Source organism: Dendrobium catenatum, unplaced genomic scaffold, assembly GCF_001605985.2.
Source record: "Dendrobium catenatum unplaced genomic scaffold, ASM160598v2 fragScaff_scaffold_536, whole genome shotgun sequence".
Lineage (NCBI taxonomy): Eukaryota > Viridiplantae > Streptophyta > Magnoliopsida > Asparagales > Orchidaceae > Dendrobium > Dendrobium catenatum.
Window position 1 is genome coordinate 65,643 of NW_021318998.1, and position 13,330 is coordinate 78,972.

Genomic DNA, 13,330 nt, shown 5'->3' on the forward strand with positions numbered 1-13,330 from the left:
CCTCTACTTGCATAGTTTCTTATACAAATAAAGGCTAAACTCTCCTAGGTATTGTTCCTTGCACTTCCCAAGCCTCTCTTAGATTTTACTCTAAGAGGGAACTAGAGAAGTACACTAAAATGTACTAACTTTTACTTAAGTTACTTAACACCATTATAAAAAAATTGAACATTTATTTATAAGAAAATAAAAAATGACCTCAAGCATTGAGACACTTAAATTTAAAATAGCCCTTCGACACTAACAGTGCTTGATGATGTGGAGAAGTTACTAATTGAACATATACATCATTTCATTATATTGGTCATGGCTTTAAGAAGTTGTAAATAGTATGTCATGGCGCTATGAAAGTCTGAGCGCTCATGTGGAGTTTTCGACATTAAGGCATTTTGAATTGTAGCACTGCTGCATTTATTTTTATGAGAAGCCAGCGTGGCCAAGTTAAATGTTCAACATAGTGCTTCTCTAAACATAGCTGTACTATATGTGATGCCACTGCAGTGCTTGCAAATAGAGATGATGACATTGTAATGTCCAAAAATGGTGCTTCGACAAAGTTGATTTCAACACAGTGGCATTGTTTCATTCGGCGTCATGGAAATGTGATACTTTATACTTTTTGTCATTTCCTATACAAAATGACTAAAACAACATATTTTCATTGAAATTTTAATGTAATATATAGTAAATAATTTACACTTATTAAATTATCCCCATCTCAAACTCTTGCTTGTCCTCAAGCAATAAAAAAAATCTTTATTTTAATTAATTTAATAACCAAAGTAAATATTGATAATTTAAAATTACTAAAATATTGTATAATACATGAACATCTAGAATTAATCTGGAATGAACAAAGTTATAATTCAAGTTTAAAAAGTGCTTAATAATTATCCTAATAAGTCACATTTATCATTGCTTATTTTAAATTTATTTTGTATGAATGTAACATTGACTATTGAATCTAGAAATGAATAAGGTAGCTTAAAAATTAGTTATATTTATAGTTAAAATTGAAATTTCATTAGTTAATCATCACATGTACTAGTTTTATTACTTTATACTTTGTAACTTTAAGTATAATATTGTAGTTGGAATTTAAGCTTTTAATGGACACTAATTTTATAATGTACTTTTCTTCTTTACATTCTTTCTCCAAATATTTATTTTACAACTCTTTTTCTTTTTCTTTTCTTTTCATTCTCATGGAGTACATAATTAATGATTTTGAATATCAATTATTTCTTATATTGTAATCATAATTATTTTAAAGTAAAAATTTAATAATATCACTAGTTCCAATTTCAATTTACCATGATTTCTAATTTTAAGCTACCCATATATGTTCTTTAGCATTAATTATTCATCTTTCAATTCAAAGGTTAATATATTATTATATAACTTATAAATTCAAGATAAGTGAATAGATTAAATTATCTAAGTTAGTTAATTATTGAGTATTTTTCAAACTATAAATTATAATGTAGTTTTTATTCAAATTATAATTTAGGATTTTATTATTGTCCTAATTTTATATAATACTTAATTATCATTTTTGGGCTAAATAAATAATAAAAAATGTATATGTTAATAAAAGATAATGTAAAAAGTTTAAGCATAGGAAGAATAAATCAAATGTAAATACAAACACATGATAACTATAATTAATAAGACATGCTTCTTAAATAAATGATAAAAAGGCATTAACAATAATATAACTAGTGCTTAAGGTACCACTCTGTTGACCTCATTTTTTATGAGATCACTCAAACCAATCCAGACCCTAGATCTATCTAGACTCCATATCAATTTAGACTCTAGATTAATCCAGACCCTATATCAATCCAAACTCCAGATTAATCTAGACCCCGGATCAATCTATACCCCAAATCAATTTAGACTTTAGATCAATATATACCCCAAACTGATCCAAACAACAAATCAATCCAAACCTCAAATAAATTAAGATCTCAAATCAATCTTGATCTCAAACCAGTCTAAACTTCAAGGAAATCATGACCTTTAGTCAACCCAAACTTAGTCAATCCTATCAAGTCATTTTAAAATAATCAATATGATTGTTATTGATATAGATAATTCAAATTTAAACAATTAAACCAAAAACTCAGTTCAAATTTAAAAATCAAGACCAAAATCCAGATCTAAAGACCTAGGTCCTAAATCCCTTTTTGAGTGATTTTTTAATTGCTTCAAAATCCAATCGAATGACCTCTAGTTCATAAATTGTTAGTTCTTTATTGATTAAACTTATCCCTAGGGTTAACCCTCAAAATTTGAGCTCATTTTGAGACCTGTAGCCTTAGAAACTAAATCTATTTCCAATGGTTGTAAAGCCTTCAAATATTTATGACATGTGCCACTAGACACTCTACCATGTGAATTTTGACCTTGGTCCTTCCCCAAGACCTTTGATCATGTTTAGACCATTGATTAGGACATATTAAGTATTAAACTATATTTTGGTTAACCCACTTTGACCTTCAGTTTACTAGGGTCAAAATGACCAAAATGCCCTTATGTGAAAAAGTGAAGTTTCCTCTAAACTTTAATGTCCCATTAAAATCAAACCTTGAAACCACTCCTAAAGCATACTAAATATCATTAAGAGTGCATGGACTCGAACCCAGACCTTGGTCAAGCTTGGTTGATCATGTCAACCTAGTTTGACCAAACTGCCCTTTAAGAGCTTTAAGGGTCATTTCAATCCAAATAGCCTCCCCATTATATGGACAACTTGCATTCAACTCAAAATATCATTTCAAATTTGTTGAGCTTAAACCCAAGCCCTGGGTCAACATGATTGATCAACTCAACATAAGTTGACCAAATTGCCCTTTAAGGGTCTAAATGGTCATTTTGATCGAAATGACCATTCTGACCCTTAAGACCATGTCAACCAAACTTCAAATATCAAACCAAACCTATTGAGCCCAAAAATAGGCCTTTGGTCAACCTAGTTTACCTAGATTGACCAAACAACCACTTTAAGGATCTAAATAGTTAATTTGATTGAAATTACCTTTATAATCTTGGAAAACACCCCAATTGGATTCCATTTATAACTTCAAACCTGTTGAGCTCAAACCTTAGCTCTAGGTCAACCAGGTTGACCAAGTCAACTTAGGTTGACCAAATCAACTCTTATGCATTTCCTATAATAAATTAAGCTTCAAATGCATTTCAAATCCCATCAAAATTCTTTTAAACACATCCCCTAGTGATTTGAACTTGATTGGACCCTTGACCTAATTAATAGCTGACTTGTTCAACTTAACCCGAGTCTAACCCAATTTGACCTATTTGGTCAAACCACATCATATCATCAAACTAATATCCTTAAGCCTTCAATTTTGATCCACGGTATGATTCAAATACACTTGAGCATATTATGTGTCAAACCACTATAAGTTTGACTTGGTCAAACCTCAAGCCATGGTCAAACTACAATAAATTTGAGCTATCCAACCTATATCAAGCTTCAAATCAACTTAAATCCATAGACTACACATCTCCTAGTCATTGGTCAATCAAATTCAAATGAACTTGACTAAGTAAACTTAATATATTTGGTCAAACTTCCATCCTTACACATGCATACTCCCAAACTTCAATATTTCAAAATAAAAATCCTTGGACTCCATTTAATTAGTATCTAGCTACCACTTGGACTCCACATCAACCATAGTTGTATGCTTGACTAGTCAAATGGTCAAACAAATGGCTAAGAGTGCTAGAATGGTCAAACTAGCCTTAGTGGGCTAATCCACTTAATTTAAAACCTCTCCAGTAGTTTAAACCCATCTCCATAACCTTCTAAGTAGGTCCTAATCCCTAATTCAATCCTAAATAGCTCTAATCAAGCACATATGCTCAAAAAGACAAATGCTTTTTCCACATAGGATGTCCTCTTATCCTTTGATTCTCTATCCCCTAATAACTCCAGAGCATGTGTCAGACATCAAGGGAGCTGGATAGCTGATCCTAGCTATCATTTCAATTTAGGGATGATTGAATAGGGAAAAACCCTCAAAGCTAGCTCATTCACAACCATATCCTTATCTCATTACTCAAGTTCTCCCATACCTCAAACTCTAATCATTCGAGTTCTCTAGTCCTTCTTCTTCATATCCATAGTCAAATCCCACTGATCAAACTCATCAATGACGAGCCTTCGACCACCATAACCTCAAGGTCCATCCAAGGCTTCATCCATTTGATTCGCAGCTTATCAAATCATGCTTCCAACTGGGAAATTATATAAGGATAAACTACAAGTTAAGAGAAATCAAAACCATCAAATTCCAATTGTGAGATTTCCCAAAACTCAAACCTTAGGTCACATCACTTAGAGTAATTTAGCTTTTTGAAAAGTGATTCTTAAGCCACAAAATTGATTCCCCAAGATTTTGTTTCTTTAGTATAATGTTTTTTTTTTATAATTTAATTTAAATGATCGATCTTATCGAAAGAACAAGCCTAAGTATCATACCTAGGGCATTTTCATAGTGTGCTTGAGTTATAGGTTTTTTTGACCATTGATCGTGCGATTGACTGTCCAGATCAAGACATTTTAAGGCTTTAATCAACTGAACAATTGATCTCAAAAGGCAGAGGATCAGACAGCTTGGCGAAGGCGTTGACATGGATAAGTTATAATCGTGCGGCTACCACCATATAGTTATTAATGCCTAATGATTTTACGGTGGTGCAATCACCAGTCATTAATACTTTGCCACATAATCATCACTAATGATTTGCTGTGGTTTGGATTGACAAATCTGTGACTAACACGTGTCCTCCCACGGCCTCTGCTACTGTTGTTCCCAGAACTTTTACATGATTTAAAACTTATTTTAAATAATTTTAAATTTAGAAAAATTCATAAAATAATTAATTTTTTTTTAAATCCAAAAATTATGTTTAATATATAATATTACTCCTTTTTTAAGCTCTCTAATTTAAAATTAAAATTAATTTAAAATAATTTCAATATTTTAAATTAGTTTAAATGTTTAAATATTAGATATTTTAATTAATATTTAATTAAAATAAATCCAAATATTCTCAAATTTTAATTTATATATATATATATATATATCTGTGTGTGTGTGTGTGTGTGTGTGTGTGTGTTAATTCCTTTAGGGTGAACAAATTTTAAACAAAGATTATCTTTATTGAATTGAACTCAATGGGGATTAACTAATGGGTGAACAAATTGTTAATCATCCATTCCTTAAGTTATCTAGTCTTTTAATGCATGTTTTAATTTGTATTGATTTGGATGCACTTGCACTTAGTTTAAGTCTCTCCTAGTTCATATGATTCCTGATTATGATGTGATGTGATTGTATCTTGTATTTGTTTAAGGGTTAGCAAGACATTGATTTAATCATATATAACCTAAAGACACTTAAGGACAAAAATTAAGTACTTGTTTATAGAATTTAGGAAAATTAAAAAAAAAAATTGCAACTATTAGGGAAGAGATTTGGAACATTTAAACATAGTGACATCTTCTACCCAAAGGTAAATTATCACTAATTTTAAAAAATCATTAAGCTAATTAATTAATTAATTTAAAATTAAACCCCTAATTAAGCATTAAAAATTCTAAATATTATAATGAATAAAATTTAAATCCAAAAATTACATATAATATATCCAAAATTTAACCCTTAACAAAGAAAATGAAATGCTCCTTTGATTGGACTTTAATTTTGAAGTTTAATTTAATTTTAAGTGAAAATTATTATTTAATTTATTTAATTAATTAAAAACAATTAAAAAATTTAAAAAATTTTCAAATAGTTGAGAACACCTCCTTAGGTCATTTTTGACCTTTGGATGTGATTTCAAGAAGTTTGGAGTTTATTTGGATTCAAATCATTAAAACCCTTCCAATTAAACAATTTAAAAAATTTAAAAAAAATATCCAAACTTTTAAAAATCCTAACTAATTCTGAAAATTTTCAAATTAGGTAAACTCAAAGGAATTCAACTCCATGTAAGGCCTAATATTTATTAAAAGTGTTAATCCTTCAAAATTAAGTGAAAATTAAAAAGTCAACTTTTTGATCAATCGTAGTTCAAAACTAGGTGAAAACTTCAAAATTTTATAACTAAATGTAAAAAAAATTAAATATAGTAAACTTAGTGCTTAATTACTCATATTAAGGTATAATATTTAAGAAAAATATCAAATTTCAAGAATTCATTTTAATTTAAAAAGTTAAATTTTGACCCTTTAATTTAATATATTAAATATTTCAGATAATTCCTGAAATTCAATATTTAATTTAAAATTCAAGAAAACTATAATTAAACATTAAAACCAATAATCAATCAGCTCAAATTAAAATTTATAAAAGAATAATCTTTAATCAATTAAGTTATATGATTAATATTGGCTACTACTATGTACTCCGGGCCTACTTAGCTATTAAGTTAGCCCCAATAAAGATAAAATAAACTTTAAGATCCTAGTTTAACTAAGATAGTAAACATTCAACCCTACATCAAATACATCTTAAAATCAAGTTTAAAATATTAATATTTAAAATTTAATTAAATTTTCTTTTAATCCTTTCAATGAACTAGAACCCTAGATAACTTTGATAAACTATCATATATAGGACATATGCAAGCTACACAACCTACCCCACACAATTTAGATGATTTGTTAGGACAACTAACTCTAGCTTTAGTCTATACCGGTGTTTAACTTTCGTGCTGTTGTGTGCTAAATTTTTTTAGTTGTTATTACATGCTGGTTCTTAGAATTATATCAATGGATTTGAGTGTTTATTTAAATTTCAATGTAATATATGAATTTATTTGATGAGCATTAGATTACCCTTAGGTTAGGAATTATCTAGAGTACTCACATGATTTTTTAAAGGTGGTCATGCTTATATAAGGCTATCAAAATAAAGGGGACATCAATTAAAGTTTTAAAATTAACAATTTGTTTGTAGGTGCTATGAATGCTAAGCCCCCTTTAAATAAAAAAAAAAGAAGCATGGCTAAATGTAGCTATAATTTTATAATTTTAAATTTTGATATATTTAACTACTTATGATGATTTTTATTATAATTGCCTAGGATAACCCTACATGTTATGGTTGAGTTTAGTTTTCCTTTTGAATGTTCAATATAATTTGATGTATTTGAGTTATAATTAAGAGTTGTAATGTTAGTGTGACATTAAGATTGTATGTTATACATCTAATTTGGAATCCAAAGAGGAAGGAAAATCCCTTATGGGAGAGTTATTAACACCCCTAAGGAGGGAGTTTCTTTTCATTTAGATATTTAGACTTGACGAATCCATGGAGCCTATAGAGGGATAAAGAAGTGAATACCAAAAGGAATCCCATTCTCAAAGTCACTTATATATTAGGAGTGTAATCTAGGTTATTGCCAGTGGTACCCAGTCACTTTACATTCAGCAAAATTTTGGGTTATAATATTAAGTGACACTTGCCACATGGACTTTATATTTAATTTGATTAATTTGGTTGATTTATTTAAATTGATTGTGAAATAGAAATAACATATCTTTTTTAGGTTTCTTTCTTTCATGCAAAATTTTTTTAAGCTTGGAGTTCGAATAGAGGCTCGTGCGGGAATGCTAATTTTTTCTATTTTAATTAATTAAAAAAATTAAGGTCGCATAGAAACTCTAATGACTTTAAGAAGTAAGCTCAAATCACTAAGGGTCGTGCGCATTCATATTAATCTGTCTCTTCCTTGCTAGGCAGTTTCCCCGTACAGGTTCTAGTAGGCTACATGACCTATTAGGGTGTAGTCCTATCAAAGGAAAGTTGTGTAATCCCTAGAATAAATTCTACTTTTAGCTTAATTTTAAAATTGCTTCATTATGGTTTATGTATTCAAAGGCCAGCTAGCATGCATCACACTAGAAGCAAATTTAAATGAGTTAAAATGATTATTTACATTTTATTTAAAGCTTCATATCACCCTATATAAGTGAAGGGGCCAATTAGGATTTTCTTTATATGTCAATCTCATTCTCTCAAAACATAATTAAACATCCATACCAATCTTAATTTTTTATTGGATTAGCTAAGTTCGAGTAACTATTATCTAGTGCACAAATTTAAATCTAGGATTCTGCACAAACACAAAATCATAAGTCCCTAACCTCTAGGAATCAAATCCCAATTTTTTAATAAAATTGACAACTAAAATTAAATCTCTTCAAATCGAAATTCAAAGTCAAAGACATAAGGTATATTGAGGTGTTTCTGAATTATTTTGGAATCCCAAACACCCCCTACTTTTCTTCCATTGGTCTCTAAAATAAGTGTTCAACTTTAATATAAACCCATTTAAATTTCAATGTTCATTTCTTTGATATCACTTCATGAAAAATCTTAATGAAAATTTTTCCATTATTTAATCGAAAGTTTTTTATAGAAAACTCTGGTTCCCCCTATGATGCTGTTAACTATAAGGGCTTGCGCTCGTAAGAGAATTAAAACCCAAATCAAGTTTTTTTAAAAACTCAAATTTACTTTTTTTTTTGAGAAAATTCAAGTCAAAATCAATGATCATTAGCATCATATTCAAATGATCAATAGTGATTGGTATCCTTTTTCCTCGAAAAGATATATTAATTATTTTAGTGACTTTGATTATGAAATTAATAATATTTTATCAAGATTGTCATAGTTAAATACTTGATTGAACTATCATTTTGACCCTTCTGGGTTAAATGTAGTTCTTCCCCGGATTTGACTTGATAATCATGATGAATTTGTTATCTTGTAAATTTAATTCATTGGAAAATTATATTTTTGCTTTTCGGGGTAATATATTGCTCATAATGACATGTTCAATCTTAAATTTAAAATTTTAGAAATTCAAATTTCCCAAAGCAAAGCACTTCTTTTTTAATCAAACACACTCTACTATCACATCCAAGATGATTCTCACAGTCATCAAATCCATCACAAGAAACTATAATCATGAGATAAATAAATGAAAAACAAACAAGAAAAACATTATACAAACCAAGTAACAAAAACTAACAAAACACGCTCATCACTCTCTCTTGCTATCCATGAAATACAAAGTCTTCTAACCAAAAGAATCAGGATCTTCCTCTTCCTTAGTATCATTTTTTAGAAGGTTTCAATTTATGACCATTAACCTTGAAAATGTGAAAAGCCTTTATATCCTAATTTTTTACTAAACCATATGAATAAAATTTCTTTCTAAAATAAAAAGGCCAAACATCTTTGCCAGAAGAAAATTCATATTTAAGAACCTCACACCCTTACAATTTTATTATTTAGGCATTGTGAATGTTTGTATCTTCATAAACTTTAATTTTGAGTTCTTTAAGTTTGTCAGCAATTGCAAGACTCTTAAAGTTCAGAAAAGAAATAAATCTTCATTCTTAGGGATAAATTCTTTTCTCTTTAAAGAATAATGCTTTCTTTTCTTTCCACCCATTATCTTAGAACCCAATAAGGATGAGAACAACAAGAATACTAACCCATGAAGGGCTCTCACAAAGTTTGAGTGAAAAAAAAACTAACCAAACTAGTTTGTTTATAACTAAACAAGCACTGTGGGTCTTGAAATGGATAAGCACTGATGGTGATCTCAGCACTTTCGCGATGGTTAGATTTCCATTTTTTTAACAAGAAAACTAACGGAAAAAATTCCACTATATTAATATATAAAGTACACATGAGCATAAAGATGGGTTTCCTCCTAAAAAGTACTAAGTTTATAGTCTTCAGCCAGGGTTACCTAGATTTATCAACTTGGCTGGGTACATAACTACCCCTCAAGTGGTTTCCACTAGTATTTTTTCATTTCTCTTTAGGATTAACTTCAGTATTATTAGGCAATGATCCAAGAGGTCTACCACTAAATAAAATTTTAAACTATCCTAGTTAGGTTTCTAAATTTTTAATAAAAGAATATTGACTTTATAATTGAGTTCCTAACTAAATTACTACCTTTTCCAAAGGCTACTTTTTGCTTCCAAACTGATAGTTTTGATTAAATCTCAGAGTATAAGAAGGTCTAGGATTAACAACAAGTCGTTGAAGATTATTCTAATTTTCACTTTGATTGTTCTGACTAGAATTCCATCGATTGTTACAACCAACATTATGATTAGACCAATTAAAATTAGGATGGTTCCTCCAACCTGAATTATAGGTATTGGAGTAGGGATTATTTTATCTTCCAATTAAATTCATATTTTCAATCCCTTACACAATATTATATTAATTATAATTAAAATTTAGATCTTCCAATTATATAGATGATCCAGATCTTGATCTTGAATTTACTCTTATTATGTTCAATTTCTTAGAAATTACTACAACTTGTGCTGTCATAATTGATAAATCAATAATTTATAAACTCCAGCTATTCTCTTAGGATTTACCATATCACCAGGCCACTATAAATTTTTAATATCCATTTTATCTATTAGTTCATATGCTTCCTCAAATGTCTTATACATTAAAAATCCTTTAGCTGCAACATCATTTCTATGTTTGGGAGTTTTTAAGGTGGGAAATACTTAGCTAGAAATTTATAAGACAACTCATTCCAAGTGGCTATAGAACTCGGGGTTAAAGAACTCAGCCACATCTTAGCATTATCTCTTACAGAAAATAGAAAAAAATCTAAGACTAATAGCATCATTATTGACACCGTTATACATAAATGTTGTACATATTTGTAAAAAATAGGCTAAGTATAAAGTTAGATATTTAACAATCACCGAAACTAGAAATTTGGAACCATCTAATTTATGAAAGTTTTTAATTTAAAATTATTAATCTGAATAATAGGCCTACTAATACTCTAATGGATTCTATCTACTACAGAGTTAATATACTCTCAATGAGGTCTAAAATGATCCTGATCTTGCATTAGGTTAGACATCTCTAAAATCCTTTTGGTTTTTCAAAATTTTGAAAGGTTCCTTTTTATCTCAGAATCAAATAACAAAGGCTCCTCTCTAGATCTACAAAGAATAAGCATACAATATTGAATAAATAATAATATATAAAAAAAGAAGAAAAGTCTATGCTTATTTTAATAATATAGATAAAATTATAATATACAAATTGATTTCCTAATAATAGTGATAAAAGCTTGATGTGGTGAGGCTTATATAGATTATTGAGATTGATTTTATCTGAGCTTAGCTAGATGTGACAAGCAAGATTTAAATATGATTATATTTTTTTGATACGTCAATAATTAAATAACACTTAAATATATGCAAGCATACATGTTGAATCAAATAATAAAGTGATGAAGTTGTGTGTCAAATCCATAAGGAATAGTTAAGCTTACATGCAATAAAACTATAATTATTTACTCTAATTGATTAAGTTATTGTACTCAAATAAAATAATGTTTCTGAGCTTCTAATAATGAATAAAAATAAGTAAAATAGTTGATAGAATTTTAATAAAATATTTTATATTGATGCAAATAAATATCATATTTTTCCTAATGATACTCTTCATTTTAGAAGTGGTTCAGAGCATATGCATCCCTATATCTATGTCAAGCTTATAAGGACGAAAATGATATATATTAACTTTATGTAGTTTTAATATCTCCATAGAATCTAGAATATTCAAATATCATATGTCTAGCACACTAAGATTCTATCTCAATACTCCTGATTATTCTTGTATTCCTCTATTGAGGCTATACATCACACTAAGTTTTAACTACACATATGGACAATGTATGTATTAAATAAAGAACAGGATAGATTGAAAACTTCCACAAATTTTTTAGAGTATAAGAGTCTACATTAGTACTTAATATGCTCTTTACATCATCAATCCAAAATAAGAGAACTAGCTAGACATAAAAGAAATAACAAGCAAAATCATTTTCATTATATTCACATAAGAATAAAAAGTATAAGAGAAGTACTAGAATTTTATCACCAAGAAAGATCTAAGTAACTTCCATATATTACTTCTTCCTCCACTTATAGAGTTTCTTAAACAAATATGAGTTAAACTCTCCCATAGATTGTATATTGCACTTTCTTAGCTTGTCTTAGATTTACTCTAAGAGGGTTATTGAGAAGTACACTAAAATGTGCTAAATTTTACTCAAGTGACTGAACTCCTTTACAAATAGAACTGAACATCTATTTATAGAAATACACAAAAAATAAGCACAAGCACTGTAACACTTGATAAGGTGGCACCGCGGCACTTAAAGTCAAACTACCCCCTCGACACTGATAGGTTTTCTCTGCTATGGCACTTGATGACATGGAATGGTTACTAATTGAATAGATGCATCCTTTCACTATATTGATCATGGATTTAGGATTGTAACTTCTATGCCATGGTGCTCTAGAAATCTGAGCATTGTGATGACCATGTAGAGTTTTTGATGCCAAGGAATTTTGAATTATAGCACTATGACTTCAATTTCCTAAGAACTTGGTGCTGCTAAGCTAAATGTTCATTGCAGGAATGCTCTTAATGCAACAAAAATTTATGTGATGCCATTGCAGCGCTAATAAATAAAGAGGATGGCATTGTAATGTCCAAAAATGGCGCTTTGTTGTAGTTGATTTCAACATAGCGACATTATTTCATCTAACACTACAGTGCTATATGATACTTTATATTTTTTCCATTTCTTAGTATTTCTTGTTCAAAAATACTTAAATAATACATTTTCATTATAATTTAAGTGTAATATGTTGTATATAATTTACACTTAACACTATATTCCAAAGAGATTAATTTCTTCAAGTCCCCTGCCATATGCCATGAATATCCTTTGTCTAGGTTCCCCATGCTCTCACTAAACCTCTTGTGAGAGTACACCTACAAAATCAATAAAGAATTAGTTTTGGGAACCCAAGTTGGTTTGGGTTCGACTTTATATTATAATGATTTTATGCTTTGATGTGTATATGATGTCTTATTCCTCAAACTAAATATGATCTACGGTGCATTCTATGCATGCAAACATTTGCAATATGCCCTAATATGCCACAACAAATATGTAACTCCTAGAAATGATGCACTATTCAATATGAAGATTAATTTTTCTTTCTATAGAATGGTGATGCATGCTATATACTAGTGTGTCTAAGCCTTGATGTTATTTATTTAAGTGCTATGATTTATTTCCTTAGGATGTTATTAACACTCTTATAAATGTCTACTTTCGTTGTAATGCATATTCATCTTCCTATAAATACAATGCATCACTTTCTAGCTCTTTAAATGCTTTTTCTAATTCAAAGTTTTTTTTTAATTTA